Source organism: Rhipicephalus microplus, chromosome 7 (assembly GCF_043290135.1).
Source record: "Rhipicephalus microplus isolate Deutch F79 chromosome 7, USDA_Rmic, whole genome shotgun sequence".
NCBI lineage: Eukaryota > Metazoa > Arthropoda > Arachnida > Ixodida > Ixodidae > Rhipicephalus > Rhipicephalus microplus.
In genome coordinates, this window is record NC_134706.1 from 15,681 (window position 1) to 39,759 (window position 24,079).

A 24,079-nucleotide genomic window follows, 5' to 3' on the forward strand; every position below is an offset into this window, starting at 1 on the left:
CTAACCTAACCTAACCTAACCTTACCTAACCTAACCCAACCTAACCCAACCTAACCTAACCTACCCTAACCTAACCTACCCTAACCTAACCTAACCTAACCCAACCTAACCTAACCTAACCCAACCCAACCTAACCCAACCTAACCTAACCCAACCTAACCTAACCTAACCTAACCCAACCTAACCTAACCCAACCTAACCCAACCTAACCTAACCTAACCCAACCTAACCTAACCTAACCTAGCCTATCCCAGCCCAACCCAACCCAACCCAACCTGACCTAACCCAACCTAACCTAACCTAACCCAACCTAACCTAACCCAACCTAACCCAACCCAACCTAACCTAACCTAACCCAACCCAACCCAACTCAACCCAACCCAACCCAACCCAACCTAACCTAACCTAACCCAACCTAACCCAACCCAACCCAACCTAACCCAACCCAACCCAACCTAACCTAACCCAACCCAACCCAACCTAACCTAACCTAACCCAACCCAACCCAACCCAACCTAACCTAACCCAACCCAACCTAACCCAACCTAACCTAACCTAACCAAACCTAACCCAACCTAACCCAACCTAACCTAACCTAATCTAACCTAACCCAACGTAACCCAACCTAACCTAACCCAACCTAACCCAACCTAACTTAACCTAACCCAACCTAACTTAACCTAACCTAACCTAACCCAACCTAACCTAACCTAACCTAACCCAACCCAACCCAACCCAACCTAACCTAACCTAACCCAACCCAAGTGTCTCGGCAGCAGCACGACGGGCAAGATGCTCAATAATCCATTTTTTTGTACGCTGCAGGTTCTTGCTGCACTTTTTGTGTCGCAATTTTTGGAGCATGGCTGTGCTTTGGATCCTTTACCGCTTCCTTCGTCCAGCGTTGTCGACTGCAGAGCATCAACGGAGGCTTATCAAGTGGCCTGTGACCGGTGTGAAGCGGAGGAATTCATCATGCCGGTTGCGGTATCTTCTGCGCCGGCACCTGCCTCAGGAACGGACTACCACGTGGTCCTACCAGCTCGTATAAATTGTCTCACGTCAGCCATCCCCTCCAGTGGGCTCGGCAGCAGCACGACGGGCAAGATGCTCAACAATCTATTTCTTTGTACGCTGCAGGTTCTTGCTGCACTTTTTGTGTCGCAATTTTCGGGGCATGGCTGTGCTTTGGATCCTTTACCGCTTCCTTCGTCCAGCGTTGTCGACTGCAGAGCATCAACGGAGGCTTATCAAGTGGCCTGCGACCGGTGTGAAGCGGAGGAATTCATCATGCCGGTTGCGGTATCTTCTGCGCCGGCACCTGCCTCAGGAACGGACTACCACGTGGTCCTACCAGCTCATATAAATTGCCTCACGTCAGCCATCCCCTCCAGTGGGCTCGGCAGCAGCACGACGAGCAAGATGCTCAACAATCCATTTCTTTGTACGCTGCAGGTTAATCCCTATTCTTATGGAAAATGTTATCGTAGCGATGACCGTTTTCTGTTTCTGCTGCCGTGCCCACTGTGTGTTCTCAATTTACATTTTGATGTGTGCACTTTTTCTAAGAACTTGTTGATTTGCGGTGACGTTGAATCAAACCCTGGCCCCGGCGAGAAGGAAATGTTGGCTAAACTTTTTTCTGGTCAAACTGCTATGACAGCATCTATCAATGAAATTCTGAGTAAGCAAACGAAACTTGAGGCAGATATCACGTCAGTTACAGAGCGTTTAAATGGCCTTGAAATTCAGCTGTCTGCAATAAGTGCTTTGAAAACAGATATGTGTGCACTAAAGGATACTGTAGTGAGACTAGAAAAAAACGTGTCGTATCTTTTGGGAAAGGTTGACGATTTAGAAAATAGGAGTAGAAAAATAACTTGATTCTGTGCGGTATTGATGAAGACCCGTCTGAAACACCCGAAGAACTTGTCGAGAAGATAAAAACGAATATTTTCGAAGAGAAGCTTAAAATCTCGGTGAGCAGTATCGAAAGGTGCCACAGACTTGGCAAAAAGAACGAGAAAGCTCGCCCGGTTATAATTAAGCTCCTAGATTATCGTGACAAGGTGAAGATTTTGAAGTCGTGTCCAAAATTAAAAGGAACCCCGTTTTCGGTCTCGGAAGATTTTTCTAAGAGAGTGCGGGAAATTCGGAAAAAGCTCTGGCAGAGTTCTGCAGAAGAAAGAGAAGCTGGTAGTAAGGTCAAAATGATTTTTGATAAGCTAAGCATCGACAAGAAAATATACAGATGGGACGAAAAAAAAGGCAAGCGTTATAAGGTTTCCGGAAATTCCGAATGACTTCATAACAAAACGAAATCGCCTTTCATTATCTTAAACGTAAATTGCCGTAGCATTGTCAACAAATCAGTCCATCTTGAGGGTCTCATACTGTCGCACGATGCCGATGTAGCCGTACTTACTGAAACGTGGTTAAGCAATGAAATTTTTGATAGCGAATTTGTCCCAAAAGGCTATAACGTGTTCCGCAAGGACCGCGACCGAAGAGGAGGAGGAGTTGCGATACTTTTCAAGAACTCATTACATCCGCAACAATTGCCTGATATATTAGAAGTTGAGGGCATATTTTGCAAAGTCTATATAGGCAAAGTTCGTTATGTTAGAGGTGCGGTTTATCGTCCCCCGAACTCTTCTGATAGTGTTCTGGATAAGCTTAGAACCTACCTGCGGCAAAATATAAAGCCACATGACAAACTCATCTTGTCAGGAGATTTTAACTTGCCTAATATTGACTGGGAAAATTTTTCTTCTCATTCTACTAGCAATGCTAATCACGAAATGCTAGATATTGTTTTTTCGTTCGATTTACTGCAGGTTGTTAAAGAATACACTAGAGAACTAAATGGTTCAAAATCTATCTTGGACTTATTTTTTGAGTGGCTCAATCCAAAACACGGCAATATGTGAAGTTATCAGTGGAATTTCGGATCACAGGGCAGTTTTGCTAACTTCTTTAGATATGTGTGTTGACTGCTGCTGTACAAAAAACATTGCCCGCAGCTTCCCTCGGGGGAACACTGAGGAGTATGCGGAGCATATAATTGGTTAACGGGGTGTTAAAGTGCGACTTACTTGGGTCGATGGCTAAATTGGTTAACGTGGTTGTGAAATGGGGTGTTAAATTGCGACTTACTTGGGTCGATGGCTAAATTGGTTAACGTGGTTGTAGGAGGAGGTGTTAAATGAGTGAACACGTACACACGTATGCAAAAGGACGGCGCTGGTCGAAGGGACGTCGATCATTGTGTTTGTGGATTCGTTGGAATTCATTTCACCGCGACCTTGGACGTCGACGCGCCGTACAAACCAACCGACGAGCGGCAACTGAGCGAGCGAGCGCCGACCTTGAGTATATATACAGCGCGACGGCGCATGCACTGTCAGCTGTTGAATGTTCTCGAAGGAGAAGCGCGCGCGCGGCACAGATGGCGACGGCGCGACGGCGCATGCGCTGTCAGCTGTCGAATGTTCTCGAAGGAGAAGCGCGCGCGGCACAGATGGTGGGCGACGGCACGACGGCGCATGCGCGCGCGTCAGCTGTCGAATGTTCGAGAAGCGGTGCGGACGGCGCGGACGGCGCACTACAAGGCGCGAGTATAAGATGCTTCCGCATCTAAAACTTCCTTTCCGAATTTTTCCCGAGCTGACAATGAATCCATTCTAGATATCGTTGATTTTCGTTACGATGATTTTAAACACTCGGGTAGCAGTGTGAATGATCTGTGGCTTACTTTTAAGGATATTGTCTTTGAATGCGTGGAGCGTTTCATACCGAAAATCGTTAAAAAAACTGAATGCCGGAACCCCTGGATTACAAGAGAAACGCTACATTTACAGCGAAAACTTAAACGAATAAAAAGCAAAAGAGCGAAATCTCATGATAAAGCTGCTTATACACCGCTGATAGCTAACCTGTCGGGCGAACTAAAACTGCAAATTGCGCGCGACAAGGAAAGATACCACGAAACATCGCTTCCAGCTTTTATCAAAACATCACCCGAGAAATTTTGGAGGCTGATCACGCCAACATCTCGCTCGATTGACTCATTCACGATAAGCGGCCAAAAAACATGCAATGAAGAAATAGTTTGTTCCGCCTTCAACAACCACTTCAAGTCTGTCTTCAACAACCACTTCAAGTCTGTTTTTACTTGTGATAACGGCATCCTTCCTGATTTTTCAATATCGCTCCCACCTATTCCAGACTTAGTCATTTCCGAGAATGGCATTTTAGGCTTACTGCTGAATCTAGATGTTAAAAAATCAACCGGGCCAGATGGCATTCCAAATGCCTTCTTGAAGCGCTACGCAGAATGGTGTTCTCGCTATTTGTTTATTTTGTATACCCATTCGTTGAATGAGGGCCGACTGCCAGATGACTGGAAGATCGCCAAAATTAAGCCTTTACACAAAGTGGGAGACAAGTCATCTATTCCGAATTACCGAACGATTTCCCTTATATCAACATCATGTAAAATTCTAGAACACATTATTCATAAACATATAATTACCTTCCTTAATTCTCATAAAGTATTAACAAATGTTCAACATGGGTTCAGGCGGGGCTTTTCAACGAATACTCAATTAGTGGAAATTACGCATGAATTTGCTCAAGCAATTAACGAAGGGAAGCAGACGGATGTCATATTTATGGATTTTCAAAAAGCCTTCGATAAAGTTTCGCATGCTAAATTACTTCGCAAATTAACTTGTATTCTACAAAACAAAAAGATCCTTGACTGGATAACAGCATATCTAACAAACAGGCGTCAATTTGTTACGGTAAAAAATACATCTTCTAAACAAGCTCCTGTAAACTCAGGCGTTCCTCAAGGATCCGTCCTTGGGCCTCTTTTTTTTCTGTTATATATAAATGATATTGTCACTGACCTTTCTGTTCACAATAGGTTGTACGCCGACGACTGTGCCTTATATGAAAAGATCACCTCAGTTGACGATCAAATTAAACTAAATCGGAACTTTCTAAAAGTAATTTTGTGGTGTGACAAATGGCAGATGCCTGTTAATTTCGCTAAAACAGTTTTTATGAGAATTACCTTTAAAAAAGAACCTCTTTTGTTCCAGTACTCCACCAACAATACAATTCTGTCAGAAGTAACTCAATACAAGTACCTTGGTCTCTGGATTACAAAAAATCTATCCTGGTCAAAGCACATAGATTTTGTAGTAGCTAAATCTCTCCGTAAACTTTTTTTTCCTAAGGCGTTCTTTAAGATCAACCACACCAAGTATTCGTCTCCTCGCTTACAATGCCATTATCCGTCCTATACTGGAGTATGCTGTGGTCATATGGGACCCGTTCACTCAGACTGATATCCAAAAACTTTAAAGGGTGCAAAAAAGGTTGTTAGGTTCATTTATAACTCGTACGGTCCCACTTCAACTACAAAACTTCTCTTGGAAAGCAAATTTCCAAACATTCCGGACCAAAATCGAATATTGCGCTTAAAATTTCTTTTCCAGTTAATAAAAGGTCACTATGCAGTTGACACATCACATATCGTTCACTTTTCATCGGGTTACGGAACAAGACAGAGACACAATCTTACTATCTCTCCATTGATGCAACGAACAAATTGTTTCAAATATTCATTTTTTCCGAGGACTATCGTGGATTGGAACAGTCTACATAACGATGTTGTTACCCTAAATACATTGTCTGCATTTGAAGAGTCACTGCAGAAATGATTGTTATCTATGTTTGTACCTTGCTTTTTGTTGATTCTCTTGTCTCGAAGAATCACTGCAGCTATCAGTTACATAAGTTTGTATTACATTTATTTTTGATTGTTTGTTTGCCTGTTTCCACTGATGTTTATGTTTATGTTTTGTACCACCCCTGCTATGATCTTGTAAAAGATCGCAGTATCAATAAATAAATGAATAAATAAAACCTAACCCAACCTAACCCAACCTAATCAACCCAACCTAACCTAACCTAACCTAACCCAACCTAACCCAACCTAACCTAACCCAACCTAACCTAACCTAACCTACCCCAACCCAACCCAACCTAACCTAACCCAACCTAACCCAACCTAACCTAACCTAACCCAACCTAACCCAACCCAACCTAACCCAACCTAACCCAACCTAACCCAACCCAACCTAACCTAACCTAACCTAACCCAACCTAACCCAACCTAACCTAACCTAACCCAACCCAACCTAACCCAACCTAACCCAACCCAACTCAACCTAACCTAACCCAACCTAACCTAACCTAACCCAACCTAACCTAACCCAACCTAACCTAACCTAACCTAACCTAACCTACCCCAACCCAACCTAACCTAACCCAACCTAACCTAACCCAACCAAACCTAACCTAACCCAACCTAACCCAACCTAACCTAACCTAGTTTGATGCCCGGACATCAAACTCTCATGGGCCATCTTCAACACTTGACTTCGCAGCTTGAGAGGAACTACGACCTGCTGTATCAATTCGCCAGAGGATAGTCGGTAATTTCGATACAACAATGACTTCTTCATGACAAAGGAATACTGGGTCGATCCTCTGCCATAAAAAACCTGCCCTACTTTGTCCCTGCAAGCTTCCAGGGTCTTGTCTTCTGCTTGGGCCCTCTCGAGCTCCCTCCTGTTCATCTTCGAACTTCTGGCACTAACTGCAGCTGAATCTGGCCGGACGCTTGTGCTCTTCATACTACCAAGTGATGCCTTTAAACGATGGTCTTCTTTCTTCTTATACAAGGTCTCGGCTACGCCATTCGGAGTGAAGTTTCCTTCAGCCAGTTTTTCTTTCCATTTCTTGTCAGGGTCATCAGCAGCACGAGATCCTGGCACATCGCCAACGATGATGTCATACAGCGGGGAGGACATGCATTTCACGATACATGTGCCTGAAAAATATGGCGAAAAAATCTCCACCTTCGCCTCTGGTACCGTGATCCGGCTCCCGTCTGCTAAGAACAAGGCCGTCGTGGTTCCTGTCAGTGCTTCATCTGGCACCAAAAAACGCCGAACCACCATTGTATTGCTTCCTGTATCCCGTAGGACGGAAGCCGCTTGGCCGAATATAATGCCCTGCAGCACTGGCATCGGATGTTTTCCTGACTTTGGCTGGGTATTTACCGCACTGGTCTTATTCTCCTCCTGCTTGTCCGCAGGTATATCATTCACTTCTTCTGCCTTTTCCTCTGGCGACAAGATACAAGAAGTCCTCTTAGTGACGTTCTGCTTTCTGGTACATACATTAATATCATGCCCCGTTTTGCGACAGTAGTCACAGTATGGTCTTGTCCGAGCATGACATTCTGCTGCCCTGTGACCTGTTTTATCACAGACAAAACATCGAGTGGGAGACTTCCCCGCTGTACTTCCGCATTTTCCTGCGGCGCCGTTCTCCGTTTTTTCGCGAAAAACCAACAAATTTGACTGTCGTTGGGCCTCTAAAAAATTGTCCGCAGCCTCGGCCATTTCATCTAGCTTACGACATTTTTTCTCACGTAGGAAAAGCGCCACGCGGTTATGGCATTGATTGATAAACTGTTCAGCTACTATGAGATCTCGAACAGACGAATATTCTTTTGCTGTCTTGGACATCTCCACCCATCTGTCGAAAAAACTTGCCAACCTGGTTGCATACTGCTTGCCTGTTTCTCCATCTTGAGGTCTGCTATGCCGGAACTTCTCCCGGTAGCCCTCCGCCGTGAAACGAAAACGCTGCAGTAATGCTAGCTTGGCTTTCTCGTAGTCAAGTGCCTCTTCTGGAGACAAGCGACCAAATACTTTGAGAGCTTCTCCGCTCAGACACAGACTCAGTGCCGTGGCCCACTTATCCTTAGGCTATTCCTGACCGGTGGCCACATTCTCAAATCTCTTGAGATAAGCATCAAGGTCATCCCAGTTTTCATTAAATCCGGGTATGAAATAATGCGGGTTAACGTTACACGGTTCTCGCACCTGTCGACCATGGTCCGACGCCGCGGATCCCCTGGCCCCTTCCACCTGAGCAAGTTGAAGACGCAGTTGAATCGTCTTCTGGCATTCGGCCTCAAGTTTTCGTTCCAACTCCGCCTGTTCCATCCTCTCCTTTCTTGTCTCTCGCTCAGCTGCCCTTTCTTCGCGAGCTCGTGCCTCACGCTCATCAAGCCATGCCTTCAACTCATCGCCCTCTAGCCCCATGCGTATCGCTAACGCCGTTAAATCAGACGTCGTCATTTTCTCTCCTTCTGTAAAAACCTTAATTGCATAAACAATCTCGTCCTGCCGTGGACGCCAATTGTCACGAGGCTAGTCAACCCACAAGCTCTCGTGTAGGTTCCTGTGCATACAAACCGATGAGAAAACCCACATCGGTAAAGAGAACACGAGACCGTTTATGCACACAAGAAAAACAACTAAATATATTTTCAATAAACTAGATAAAGAGAAAGAGATCAGAGGAAAAACAAACAAAGCACACCAATTCGAGGAGAAGTTATTCTAATGACCGCGAAATGCTAAGGATGCGTAAGTTCCGCAATAGCAAAAACGACTGTCACCGTTCGGTCGTGGCACTCTTGTAGACGGCGAGGGTTGATGCGATGGGCTGCAGACAAGGTAGATCAGAGGTCCAAGCGTTGCTCGTGGTTGAAGGTAACTCCGGGCGCACCAGGGTCAGTGACCTCTCAGCGTTCGTCCTCCGACGCTGGGACGTAGCCCTGGAAACGGGACGAGCCTGGCCAAAGCCAGATGGTGAGAAGCCTGGCCAACGCCAAACGACGAGCAGCCTGGCCAACGCCAGATGACGAGCGGCCTGGCCAACGCCAGACGATAGATGATGCTCGGGTGCCCGACCAGGTGGGGCCCGCAGCAGCCTTGCCTCAGGAACTCGGCCGCCACCCCCGCGCCCTGGTAACCTGCTTGCCTCCGTCGCGTCCCGGCCACGTCTGCCCCGTTCTTCCTTCGGGCTTCTTCCAAACCAGCGTGGGGGCCTCTCATTGGTTCGACATTCACGCGCCTCGTCTGCCCATCGTCTTTCTCACCGAATACATCGCGAAAGCGCGCGTCCACACCATCGGTCGTCGTCGTCTTCTTTCCTATGCCAGTGCACTCGCGCACATTTTAAACCGAACACTGGTTGCACTCGCGCACTTCACTTATCACACTAACCTAACCTAACCAAACCCAACCCAACCCAACCTAACCTAACCCAACCTAACCTAACCCAACCTAACCTAACCTAACCTAACCTAACCCAACCTAACCTAACCCAACCTAACCCAACCAAACCCAACCCAACCCAACCTAACCTAACCTAACCCAACTCAACCCAACCCAACCTAACCTTACCTAACCTAACCCAACCCCACCCAACCTAACCTAACCTAACCCAACCTAACCCAGCCCAACCTAACCCAACCTAACCTAACCCAACCCAACCCAACCTAACCTAACCCAACCTAACCCAACCTAACCCAACCCAACCTAACCCAATCCAACCCAACCTAACCTAACCCAATCTAATCTAACCTAAACCAACCCAACCTAACCCAACCCAACCCAACCTAACCTAACCCTACCTAACCTAACCTAACCCAACCCAACCCAACCTAACCTCACCTAACCCAACCTAACCTAACCTAACCTAACCCAACCTAACCCAACCTAACTCAACCTAACCCAACCTAACCCAACCTAACCCAACCTAACCTAACCCAACCCAACCTAACCTAACCTAACCTAACCCAACCTAACCTAACCTAACCCAACCCAACCTAACCTAACCTAACCCAACCCAACCCAACTCAACCCAACCTAACCCAACCTAACCCAACCCAACCTAACCTAACCCAACCTAACCTAACCTAACCCAACCCAACCAAACCCAACCTTACCTAACCTAACCTAACCCAACCTAACCCAACCTAACCCAACCTAACCTAACCTAACCCAACCTAACCTAACCTAACCCAACCCAACTTAACCCAACCTAACCTAACCTAACCCAACCTACCCCAACCCAACCCAACCTAACCCAACCCAACCTAACCCAACCTAACCTAACCTAACCCAACCTAACCCAAGCTAAACCAACCTAACCCAACCTAAGCCAACCTAACCCAACCTAACCTAACCTAACCTAATCTAACACAACCCAACCCAACCCAATTCAACCCAACCTAACCTAACCCAACCTAACCTAACCCAACCCAACCTAACCTAACCCAACCTAACCTAACCCAACCTAACTAAACCTAACCTAACCTAACCCAACCCAACCCAACCCGACCCGATTCGACCTGACCTAACCTAACCTAACCTAACCGTACCCAACCCAACCTAACCCACCCTAACCTAACCCAACCTAACCTAACCCAACCCAACCTAACCTAACCCAACCTAACCTAACCTAACCTAACCCAACCCAACCTAACCTAACCCAACCTAACCTAACCTAACCTAACCCAACCCAACCTAACCCAACCTAACCTAACCTAACCCAACCCAACCTAACCTAACCTAACCCAACCCAACCCAACCTAACCCAACCCAACCCAACCTAACCCAACCTAACCTAACCTAACCTAACCCAACCCAACCTAACGTAACCTAACCTAACCCAACCTAACCTAACCTAACCTAACCCAACCTAACCTAACCTAACCCAACCTAAACTAACCTAACCTAACCCAACCTAACCTAACCCAACCTAACCTATTCCAACCGAACCTAACCTAACCCAACCTGACCCAACCTAACCTAACCTAACCTAACCCAACCCAACCTAACCTAACCATTCTTGCCGCTCAGACGTTCTAGTTTGACCTGGAGGCTTGCTCAGGATATCGCCTTTACATTTGCCAAGGTTAATCAACCGCTGGGCCTCCAAGTAGTGGTCTGTAGCCTCCGCAAGTTTTTCAAGGCTTTCACAGTTTCTTTCAAGAAACACAGCGAGTTTCTCATGGCATTGTGCGAGAAACTGCTCCGAGACAATTTTGTCTCGCAGAGCATCGTAGGTCCGGTCTGTCTTGGCCATTTCTTGCCAATGGTCAAAATAACCTAATAGACGCCGGGCAAACTGCGTGCCCGTTTCAGAATTATCTGGTTTGGCTTATCGAAATTTTGTTCGATAGCCTTCTTCTGTGAACCTAAAGCGTTGTAGTAGCGTTTTCTTCAACGTTACGTAGTCTGTGGCATGTTCTGAGGCCATCTTACCAACTACACTCAAGGCCTCTTTGGTCAAGCAAAGGCTTAGTTATAGGGCCAATTTGTCTTGCGGCCAGTCTTGACTAGTAGCGACGCGCTCAAATCGCTGTATATATGCGTCCAGCTCATCGCGTTCCTCGTTAAAGGCTGGGATGAGTTTATGTGGACTTGGGTAGCTCTGCGTGGTGCGGGCGCACCTTCGGTAATCTGCCCAGTAGTTGTGCTACCTGCTGTCGCACCTAACTGATGCAACTTTAACATGAGCTCAAGAACTTCCTTCTCTGCTTGTGATATAGCGACTGCCTCTGCCTCGGCTTCTTTCGCGGCATTTCGTTCAGCCAGACGAGCGTCACATGCCTCTTTTTCGCGTGCGCGTTCTTGGTCCATCCATTTTTTTAGTGCTGAGCCGCTTAATCCCAATTCCTTTCCGATCGCCATCAGCTTATCTGCCTCCATCATCGACCGTCACACACACATATGCGATGTGATACTCTCCTTAGATGTAACAAGAGTAGTCCTGTCGCGGACGCCAGATATGTCGTGTGTTAGGTTCGTCACATAGCAAGGCGTGTGACGCGAGGAAGATAGAGACAGTGAGGAAAACAAACGGGAGTTATATGGGACGAACAAAAAAACTATTGCACATACAGTACTATAAGTCGTACACGCACGCAGTTCACACACGAAAGAAAGGAGTAAACAGTCTCACAGTCTGTGCCGTAGCCCGGTGCCTTGAAGTGGGACCCGTTGCGTGCTCGGATGCTGTCATCGCTTGGGTGCCAGGTCAGCATACCACTGTAGAGGGCATCACCAGGTCTAGGCATAGCCGCACACTGTCAGTGACATCGGCTCGGTGGACGTGGTCAGCAGCTCCAGTCTTTCGAGGGCGCTCGCCGTACCGGAGATGTCCACAGGACCACTCACCGAGAACTCGTGCTTGGCCACGCCGACACGCCGTGCCCCGAGGACGTCAATGGCTCGAGGAATGGAACCCGGCCTTTCGAACCTCACGCGTAGTTGCGGGTTCGCCCTAGGCCCCCTTGCGTCGTCTTGCCGGCGTCCGAACGGCTTCGTTCTCCGCGAGCATCTCTTCTTCTTTTAATGGGCGCGCTGCAATGCCCCTTCATTATTCTCATCTTCCAGGTGATGTGGCGCTGTCGTATGCTATGCTCGCATTTTTTGAGCTACTACATCACACTTTGACTGAATTCCGAACGCGCGATCCAGCGCCACGGCCGCTGGATAAAAAATTAACCCCCTATCTGTATGTTAATCTGCAAATGTCGTCGAAAGACGATAGTCTTGCGTCTGGACAGATTAAACAAAACGTTTATTAGATGTTCTGCGCAAGAAAATCGGGGAATGGTATTCTGGAGGCGCTGCATTAGAGTGCCTCGAGCGTGCAGCGGAGGCGAACGAGTGGACCAAGTCACGTCACACGTGAGACGTGAGCGCTATCTGGCAGTTATCTTGAAAAACGAAACGCCTGGTTCTGAGACGGGCGTGCGCGCTCATCTCAGGGCGCCCGTCTCGGAGGTGATAAGGTGTAGAACGCAAGGCGACGGGTGGGTGCCACCACCGCGTCGTCTTAGCAAAACCTTGGAAACACTTCCCTTTTTGAGCAAGCGTTGCATGGTCAGCGCCGCGTGATAAACGCTACGGTCCTTAGAATAACTTATGTATGCCCTTTCTAGTAAAACATGCAGAATATATACGTGTTGTTATGGTGGGTCAGATATGCGTGATAATTGCTTTTTCATTGACAATCGCACAAAATGAACGCTGAATATTGAGCAACACTGGCGGGCGCTGCGGATGAGATCGCCGTTTGGGGTATCCGCTGGTGCCGTTTAAAGCGCCCGGTACCGTTACGGGTGGACACACACACACACACACACACACACACACACACACACACACACACACGCACAGATAGAGAGAGAGAGAGAGAGATCAAACTTTTTGCATAGAAGGTCCCCAAGAAAAACTATCGTCTTTTTTAAAAAAAACAAGGTGCGGCCTGCTAGCTGTTTGCCACCGACGCGGCGGGATGGGCCTAGTTCACCTCGCGCCTGCTCTGGCGACACCGCTTCTCCCACGAGAACCGATTTCACACGCATTTCTACGTGGCACAGTAGACCATGAATAAGGCGTTTTGTAGCTGCACATCACTGGTTCGATTCTGAATCGTTTTTAGGAGTGCATTACCCTAGGAGAGCCAATCTTTCCTGGAGCAGAGGCCTCAATAAATTCTGCCCATTTGACTTACCTGAACTGTAACTGAATGTTCTATTGCGAAAATAATTGGGCACACAAAACGGTGACCATGTACAAACCCCACGCTCAAAAATCCTGTGGCGACCTGAAGTTCGACTTGCATGGTGGCACACAAGAGCTTCGTGGCATCCCACCACTAGAAAACACTGTCTGCTACAAAGGCGCGCACAATCAAACCGTACTCTAACAGAGAAAACATGTGTCAAACTGCCCATACACATGGTCATACAAGTTTAGCAGTGGCCATGCACAAACAAACCACACGACCAAGTACGCGAACGCTTTGAATCCTACGGGGACACCGCTGCTGCATGAACCGGCGTCTACTTTGCGTACTAGAGCAATGACGTTCTTCATTTTCTTGACGGTCCTTGGCCAGAGTTACTCTTCAGCCAGGTTTCCCGACGCTGTAGATCACAGGGAAATTCGCGGTACTGCAAGCTAGCGTTTCTTCTCGCGTTCGACTTGCACAGCGGCACAACAAACTCGTTGCATCACACCGTTAAAAAAAGCATCTGCACACGTGCACACATTAAAAACTGTCCTCAAACTCAGGAAACATGAGAGAAACAGCCCCACACACACGATCGCTCGCAAAATAAGCACGAGAAAGCGCACAAAAAAGCACACGAACACTCGCAAATTCTCACGCAACCGCATTGAAATACGAAGTACCATCACAGAACACCTACCGGTACCATCCGCTTCCACGGGTGGAGCGTTAACGCCCTCCCCCAAAATAACGGCTGAAACTGTCAACTCTGCCCAGACGCGCTCGCCCATTGTTGGCGACTTGACGCATCGGGCCACACCTTGTTTTTTTACCCAGCGGTCTTGCCAGTGCTTACATATACGGGATAGCCAGTGACGGTTGTGCAGCGCGACCTGTCGGTTTTTTACTAGCAGATGGTGTCTGCGTCAGCCTTGTGAATGGAGAGGGGGGGAAAGGAGCGACAGTTTTTCGGGTGTCATCCTGGGCCAGCACAAGACACGAGCGTGCGCAGTGTGGGTGTACGGAGAGACAGCGTTACACAGGCCAGCCAAATAGCTGCTTTGCAGCTAGAACGAAGCATTGCACAACGACTGTCGTAGGCACCCTGCAATGCAGTTTACGAGATCTGATGATAGCGCCAGAACACACAGCTTAGCAGGTAGGCGCAGCAAAACCGAGTCTTCAAATGCGTAGCCTAGTGAGTAGACGCAGCAAAACCGAACTTGCACGCGCATATCATTTTATTTTTTAGTTGTGAGCAAGCGGTCACGGCTGATTATGTAAGCGCCCAGAAAGCGTTCTTTGCAAACGTGCCAAAAAGGGCACTGACGCTTCAGCGTGTCACTGTGTTCAGCGAGCGTTCCATTTTCTTGGTATCCCTGGTGGTCGGTACCAACAATGCTGAGGCGGCCCAAAGTAAGGTCCCTAGATGAAACAAGTTTCCTTGTTTCATCTAGGGAACTTAGCCCAAAGAGCTTTGTTGCACCCTCTGGTTCATTAGCTGTCGGGTGCCTATATGCAGTTTCAACACAATGAAACAAACAAGAACGACTTCAGAAATGCTGTAGGTTAAGATAACACCGTGAACGTGCTGTTTCTCAATGGCATTCATTGCATAAGGCAGCACTGACTCGCCGGTGCTAAAATGCACGCGCGAAGTTTTTATCTTCATTTAATACCTCGCCATGTCCCCAGAGGGACCGATGATTGATTTCGGCACAGTGACGCGATGACCGATATCGGCCCAGTTCCCGAAGTAGCGATAAAATTCGCCAGCTGTCCGACAATGTGAGTGATTTTAAATAAGAAGAGAAAAATGAGCCCCGTAACTGTCTCTCAGGGGGAGGACACCTCACCAGTAGCTCACTAGGGGTGGCGGTAAAGGAGGGATGAAATGGTTACGATTAAAACGTAAAGTGATAGAGAGGATGGAGAGAGCGAGGCGCAGGGACAGCGAACAACCGAAGACGACGGAAGTAAAGTAAAGAGGAGATGGTAAAGATGAACACAGTCGCAGCTTGAGTCCGAGTACGGGGCACCACTCGGCGAGAGCTCTTGTCGGCGTCGGGAGATGGCGTTGGGCTAGCCCAGTCGGCCATAGCTGCGCTGTCTTCGCATATCGGGGGGGGGGGGGGGGCACAACCGGTCTGCACGAAATCCAGCGAGCGAGTCGACAATGCGGCCAGCGTGCACCCGCCGTAACGGACGACGCGGTTTAACTGTTCAGCACTACGCCCTACAAGCGTCTGCACAAGCGCGAGCTGCTGCCGACGCGCGAGTGGGACTGCTGCGCTGGCTGCATCATGGCTCACCGCGCTACGAGGTTTTCCCTAAGTGTGAAACTGACTGTACATTAACGTACTAGCCCACTTGAAAAACACGTGTATCTCTTTAATTCACCTATATCCTAGAAACACTGGCGCACTGGCGCATACGTCAGCAACCTCCCAAAAATTTAGATCAGCAGACTGCTTCGCGTGCCGCGAGGCGGTGGTATATGTTTTTTAGGTGCTTAAAGATCTTCATGCTTATTTGAAGTTTCACCTCTGAAGTGGCTAGATGATGGCTAGGCCGTCTGTACCGACCACAGCTCCAACAGTCCTAAATAGCTTGTCAACTTAGTTACTTCTTAGTCGGCTTCTGAGAGCAATCTTGAGAAACTGCACTAAGGTGAATGTGGAGCGCAAGAATGACCACACAGAAAGCGTGGTGTGGGCATTGTAATGGTTACGGTGTGCTTTCGAATTTATTTCTGTTTTATAATTAAGTTGTTCGATTAGCGGATATACGATACCTCTGCAATGGAATTTTCTAAATTTGCAAGAAGGCTACGCACGTAGTCCCTCTCTTGTAGCGAATGCGTCTCTACTACTAAAACCATCACAAACCTTTGTAATTTGTTGTGAGGCGCACTAGCATGCATGCCCTTTCTCAGTGCTCCCATGGTGAAACGGGTGATGCGACTGGCATTGAAAAATGTAAATATAATTTAGGGGTTATGGGTGTTACTGTATTCCACGAGCCTTCGGCGAGCGAATTCCACTGTTGCTGGCATGAGGCCGTCTACTCGCACCACGAAAACCACGTAGCGAGCGATATGCAATTTAAAAATAATATATAGTGTTGTGTAATGAAACGGAAAGTGTTTATTATTGCCTTGCAGCACTTTTTATATGCACATGCGTAATAAACATTGCGTTATTTTTCGTTGCGCATACGTGACTCGGGCAGGGTCACGTGCACCTATGTAGTCTTTGTCTTTTCCGGTATTTCGCTATTGGCTGCTTGAGCCCAGCACTTCCGGGCGATGAGCGACGGTTTCCAAATCTGGAAAACCGAGCGATCGCGCGAAAACGAGCACGCGACACGTCGCGCGAACACCCTGTTTCGTCGCTCGTCGCTGTCGCGTGCATTTTCACGCTTATGAGGTTTGGCCCTTACAGCGACGATCCAGGAGAATGAGAAATAACGGGCGCGCCGGCGCAGCTCCGCGCAGCGGCCAATCGGAGAGCAGCGGCTCCTCCACTGTCACCTAGTGTTCATTCACCTAATCTCCATATTGCCCACATCTAGGGACAGTGCCATCTAGAGAACTAGACGAGAAATGGTGGTGACGATACAGATTGCGTATAGCACCGCCTAGTATAACGTTGCAGTTTGTATGCATCTCTGTGGAACAGCACCATCTATTGTATGACAAGGGAAACTCTACTGTGTACGCCGGAGGGGTGAGAGCTAGAGCCCTAGACCAAAAGGAGCTTCCCACCCTCAAAAACACATGCCACTATCATGCGACTAAAATGATTCCACCTGCTTCAGTGGGCTGTGGGGTTATGTACGTGTTCTAGCAGATTGCGATTTCAATATTGTTACCAGGTGCAAATAGTGCTCCAGGCGGAACGCTTATAAGATTACATGTTGATTGACTGGCTGATTAATAGGATGTGTTTAACGCCCCAAAGCTCTATAGAAGGTCATGAAAATCGCCGTTGTAGGGGACTCGATTGGTGATAAAGTTGACCATTCGGCTATTACGCGAGGCCTGCAACAATTTTTCAATACTATTTGGCAAATGCTTCCGATCTGTACACGAATCCTGTAAACATGTATGCCGAATATTATTGTATTACATGCATACAATAAATGATGTGCGGTAAACGAGGCTTTCTCAATTTTTTGTGCATTTAAAACGATGCCGCCACGGTAAAGAGTCGGACCAGCAACATGATGCAGTGCAGTGTAACCATTGAAAAATCGCGGAAGTTGCGACTGTGTGATCTTTCTTGTTTGCTGTTTCTGTTTTGATCTGCTTTCTCATACGGTTCGGCAACCCTGGCTGACGTTCATCTATTCGTCAGGCAACCTTCGGTTCAACACGTCGTCTGGCTACTCGCTCTCGACCCTTCACTGCAGCTACAAGTACGTCCAGCGGGTCACCGACAACAAGATAACGTACAGCGACGCGGTTCCTTTCACCGAAGACAGAATACCCCTCATTTACGACGTCATCACCGTCAGTTGCAGCAATCTGCTCAAGTGGCCAATCTACAGCAACATTCACGCGGTGGCAGTGCGACGTGGCTCTCCCGTAAGCACCCAAGTGACGGTGGCCAATCGGCAAGCTCGAAGACCAAGGTGGAGCTCGAGGTCCGGAGGTACAAGACGTGCAAGTGGTAGACCACTTCTGAGCCGGGGAGTGCCAAAGCAGGCGCCGCCAAACGTTCTGATCTTCGGCTTGGTCTCTGTCTCGAGACTGTCAATGATGAGGTTCCTTTCCAAGACCTACGACTATCTGGTCTCTCAGCTGAACGCCGTCGTCTTCAGGGGCATGAACAAGGTCGGGGATAACACCTTCCCGAACCTGCTGGCGCTTCTGACGGGCCGGCAAGTCGAAGACGTCGTAACAGCCGGACAGAAGGACCGACTATACGATGACGTCCACATTGTGTGGCAGGACTTTAAGGAAGCCGGTTACGAGACCCTCTTTGCTGAAGACTTCCCGTCCTACGCCCTGTTCAACTACCTCGCCCGCGGATTCACGAAACCCCCGACGGATTACTACCTGCGACCCTTCTGGCTCGCCGTGTACGAGTCCTTCCTGCTCATGTCAAGCTCGGCACTCTGCTTGGGAAGCACGCCGAAACACATGTTGCAGCTGGACTACCTCAGGCGGTACTTCGATGGCCGGAACGCCACCGACGCTAGCGACAAGCCTTTCTTTGCCTTCTCCTACCTAGTCGAGATCAGTCATGACTTCTCGCAGCAAGTTGGAACCGCCGACGACGACTTCGTCGAGTTCCTCGACTACGCTCCAACGGCCATCTGGAGAACACGTTCCTGTTCTTCCTCTACGACCACGGGCATCGCTTTGATTCGATTCGATCGACCTTTGTGGGCCGAATCGAAGAACGGTCGCCCTTCTTCGCCCTCGCGATACCAGGCGGAACGAATTGGCTCTGTTCGCGAGGTCCCTGCGTCGCCTCCGAGTCCACGATGACGCTGTCGTGCCTGAATGCTTCCCAGCTCGCGTCCAACCTCGAGCCGAACGCAGGTCGACTGACGACGCCCTTTGACACGTACGCCACCCTCAGAGACATTGCGACACTCGCCAGTGGAGCTTCAGCGACATCTAGAGTAGACAATTCGCGTTATGGCGTAAGCCTGTTTAGTGAAATTTCGCGAGACAGGACTTGCGAGGGAGCAGGCGTCCCTTCCGAGTATTGCTCTTGTGGCTCGGAGGTTCCAGTTGAGCTGAACAACCCCGTCGTCTTGAAGGCAGCCGCGGCGCTCATCGAAAAGGTCAACAACCTTTTGAACTCGCACCAACACGACAAACCTTTTGTGAGCAGTATGAGGTGTGCCAGGCTAAGCTTGCGTCGCGTCCACGACGCCCGGGAGCTGTTCGTCGTGAAGAACATCAAGAGACCTCTGACGGCACGCGACGCCTCAGAGTCACCGTGGAGGTCCTTCCTGGTGCGGCCATGCTTGAAGGTCTGATGCCCATAAACAGAGACGAGCGGTTTACGTATTCGGCGACATCAGTCGCATCAATAAGTACGGTAATCAGTCTCGCTGCATCCGTCACGCCGTCCTGCGTAAGTACTGTTACTGCCTGGCTGAAACTCCTTTGGACGACTACGTGGAGCGCACCACCACTTAGAAGGCTGACTAGCAATAAGTGATTCTTGTTGGAGACGATGTGCATGACCGAGCCGAGTCATAGCGTTTCGTTTCTGTCCGTGTGAAACACTATTCACGGGATGTTCTCGGTGATGTGAGAATATGCCGTTGAAAACTGCGACTCGTGAAAAGACAACTCTACCGTTTTGTAAAGGCTGTGACGAGACGGCGACAGGCCGTAACTTACGTTGGCAACTCTGGAGTGGAGACCATGCATTTACTTAAATCGAGACAATATTCCTGCGTATGTTATTTTTCTACGACGTGAATCTTTTACGCTGTTTGGATCGATGCATGTACAACGCTTTGCCTGCGCGGAACTATACGCAGTTCCGTCATGTGACCGGTGCAGCCTAGACAGACAGACAATGAACTTTATGTGATCCTGAGGAGCTTTCGCGGGAACCCCTATCGGGGACCCGCGGAAGCCACTGGCCGCGCCCAGGTCGGGGCTGGGTCGATAGCTAAGTTGGTAGAGCGGTGGACTGTAGAGGTACCGGTGCAGCATAGATTTCTGAATATTTTGTGTGATGTGACAGTCTAACCAGAGGACTCCGGCCCGTAGCTAAAGACAATAATCAGTACCTATATCCACTATCATACGAAACGGGATGTCTGATACGACAAGATATCACAGTTTCAGTTATAGCATTTATCACTAACAACCTAGCGTGAAGGTTCAGCTTGAACAGATCTATTGCATCTGCTTGATGTGAATCAAGAGATTTTGTGCGTGCTTGTGCCAGCGCTGAGCTGATTTGCCGAAGCAGAATCTCAGGCTTTTGTAAAGCCCGCCTTTGCATACCTAGGACGTGATAGGCTGCTGCAATTGCTTGTGTAATGTCGCATGTCAGGCGTTTTGTACAGTATCTTGTTGCACATATTTAAAATGGTTGCGAATACTGAATATGTAACACAGTGTTAACTTTGTATCGGTCATATTTTTGTTTCCTGAACAGTTGTGATGGTTGTCCTGTGACCGCTGCATATATTTGTGTTATTTAATATGACGTACGGGATGTCTGGCCGTTTGGTGCTGGCGTTCGGACGAAGCAGCGAAACTGGTTCCGAAATAAATCCTGGCAAAAGATCATTATTTTCTGTTTTATTTTAACACAAAAGCGTTTTATACCGGGGTCTATCACGGCTACGCTGATGTATTTCCGTCTCGGGTATCACGTTGCAAAGCATATACAACAGATTGCAAAAAAAAATTGGCCCCGGATCTGCACGGTACATTGCAAATGCCATCGAAAGACGATAGTCTTGCGTCTGGAAAGAGTGAACAAAACATTTATTTGATGTTCTGCGCACGAAAATCGGTGAATGGTATTCTGGAGGCGCTGCGTAAGAGTGCCTCGAGCGTGCAGAGGAGACGAACGAGCGCATCGAGGAACGTTAGCCACGAGCACAATCTGGTAGTTATCTTCAAAAACGAAGGAAGGCCTCCGCGCCTGCGGAGAAAGATGCGTGCCATTCTCGGAGGCGATAAGGTGTACAACGCAAAGTGGCGGGCAGGTGCCACCACCGTGTCGTTTTAGCAAAGCGTTGGTAACACGCCTTTTTGAGCGCCGAGTCACACTGCCAGCGCAGCGTGTTTAACGCTACGGTCCTTAGAATTACTTGTGTGCTTTCTCTAGTGTAAAGGCACACATACCAAACATCAACGTGTTGTTGTGGTACCTCAGATATGCGCAATGATTGCCTTTTTTAATTGACAATCGCACAAGTATGAACGCTGGACCTTGAGCAATATTGGTGGGTGCTGCGGATGGGGTCGGCCGTTTGAGGTATCGTTAAGGGTGGATAAACAGACAAATGTACAGACAAACAGACCAAAATTTTTTTGTCAGAGGTCCCCAAGAAAGACTATCGTTTTTAAAAACGCTATAAACGCTCTGCCGTGGGGCGTCGAAACAGCGACCTCTCGAACAGAAGCGCGCGACGCTAACCACTACGCCACAATGTGCATGCAGTCAAGAGTGCTAACGGCAAGCCACTTGTATACGCAATATACCATGATTTGGCGGTCCTCGGAGCTACACAGATTCACCACGTTTTCGTCATCAGAAGTGAGATGGCGAGACGAGCGCGCGTTGGGCCTGCTCTTGTGAGTTTTGCGCTCGCTCACCTCGTCACTGCTTTCATGTTCTGGGAACGTCCCTATCGATACCCTCTTGTCGCATCTCTGCAAATAAATTTGGATCGCTGCTGTTCCTGCCAGCGTAAGCTGAGCAGTGCAGACTCCCAATAGGAAGGGGTGGGATTGGGAATGGGAGGCACGCCCTGTGGGGCAGAGCATTCCCAAGTGGACGGGTACACCGTCGGTACGGATCCACAGAAGGGGCAGTAGGAGGGGTAGATAGTCGGATGAAAGCGATTTAGCATATAAAGGCAAGGAAATGAATTGGTCTGTAGTTGTCGCCAAGCGACAGCATCTGCTCTGTTAAGTGGAGGATGAAGGGGAGGGTACGTATAACGGCTCTGTCGATAATACTCCAGCGTAGCGTTGTAGTTTAGTGGTTATGTCGATGCATCGTCTGGATTGGACAGCTCTTCAATGGAGCCCGGCCGGTCAGCTCTCGGGCAACCGCATGAACGCGTTCATTACCATGGAGAGAGGCGTGTCCAGGAGTCCAGACGATACGCACAGGACGTAATGCGGACGGCGAGACAGAAGAGAGGATATTGTGTGTATGTGCAGCCACAAGTCCTTAAGCGAAAGCACGGCAAGCAGCTTGTGAATCTGTTACAATAGTGACAGGGGAGTCATGTAACAGTGTCGTAGCGGGAACAATTGCCAAAGCGAGAGCTCTCTCCTCTGCCAGACCACTGTCTGTAGTGCGAAGTGTGGCAGACGCCACAAGGGTGTCTGTGTCATCTGTCACGGCTAAACACATGGCTGACTTCTCTGGGTAGCGTGCAGCATCAGTGTAAAGTACTTGTAAGTCTGAGGTATCATCGCCAAAGACGCGTGTCATAACCTGAACTCGGGCACGTCGACGACCGGCGTGGCGGAAGGGATTCATATTGCGTGGAATCGGAGGCACTTTGATGAGTGCACGGACAGTAGAAGCAAGTTTATGTCGCGGTACTTGTGCGGGTTTTTGAGCAGTCGGGTAGCCAAGACGAGTCAGGATGGCGCAGCCCTGACGGGTCTGCCTGAGCCATTGGAGCTGACTGTTGGGCTGGGCCTCGATGAGTTCGGTTATGGTGTTGTGGACTCCTAATTGAAGGAGGCGTTGTGTAGATGCGTGTGGAGGCAAGCCGATAGCCGCCTTCACAGCTGTCCGTAGGAGGATGTCCATCTTTTTTATTTGAGCTAGCGTGAGATTGTGAAAGGGAAGATGATAGGTGAGCCGACTAACTATGAGTGCTTGTACTGAGCGGAGGACATCCTCCTCACAGAGGCCTCTCCTGTGATTGGTGATGCGTTGAATCATGTGTGTAATTTGAGTTATCTGCTGAGCCAGGAGGTGTGTAGTGTGCGAGGCCTTGCCGTCGGACTGAAGATAGAGGCCTAAAATGCGAATTCGTGGTACCAGAGGGATAGGATGGCCATCAAGAAACAGCGAAATGTCAGGAGAATCAGCGTTTTTGCGGCGCCGCTTGTATACCAATAACAACTCCGACTTATCCACTGAGCACGTAAGGCTGCCGGCAGCAGCATAGTCTTGTACCACAGACACAGCTTCCTGTAGGGCGTCCTGAATGGTTCCGTCTGATCCTTTGGTCGGCCAAATTGTAATGTCATCTGCATGGATGGCATGCTGGATGTTGGGAACCTGTTGTAATAGGGAAGGGAGTTTAACCATAGCCACGTTGAACAAAGTGGGCGAGAGAACCGAGCCCTGTGGTGTTCCTCTGCCTGCGAGACGAATGACGTCCGAACGGAGGTCTCCAATCCCAATAGTGGCCGTGCGGTCAGAAAGAAAGGACCTGACGTAATTGCAGATACGTGAGCCACACTGAGATGAAGCGAGGTTGTCAAGAATAAGGTCGTGAGAGACGTTGTCAAAAGCACCCTTCAGATCAAGGGCCAGAATAGCTCGGACCTGGTTTGAAGTGGGGCTATCCAACACGTCCTCCTTAAGCTGTAATAATACGTCCTGTGTAGAGATACCAGGACGGTAGCCGAATAGTGTATCAGGAAAAAAGTGATTGTCTTCGAGAAATGGTTGTAGTAGAGAGAGGACAACGGGTTCAAAGAGTTTAGCTACACATGAAGTTAAGGATATAGGGCGAAGATTCTGGTGGGATGGCGGCTTGCCAGGCTTTAGAATAAGTATGATTTCTGCGTGTCGCCACTCCTGTGGTAGCGTGCCGTTTTTCCAATGTTCGTTGTAAAAAGCGGTTAAATATTCGATGGACTGGTCATCTAAATTACGCAGAAGTGTGTGCGTAATCCCGTCTGTACCGGGTGCTGTGTTGC

The 24,079-nt window shown here is 48.7% G+C and overlaps 1 pseudogene; it reads left to right on the forward strand.

Annotated features, from left to right (window-relative positions):
• The first annotated feature begins 15,196 nt into the window (after positions 1 to 15,196).
• Positions 15,197 to 19,801, forward strand: LOC142767163 (uncharacterized; annotated as a pseudogene).
• Positions 19,802 to 24,079: the final 4,278 nt, after the last annotated feature.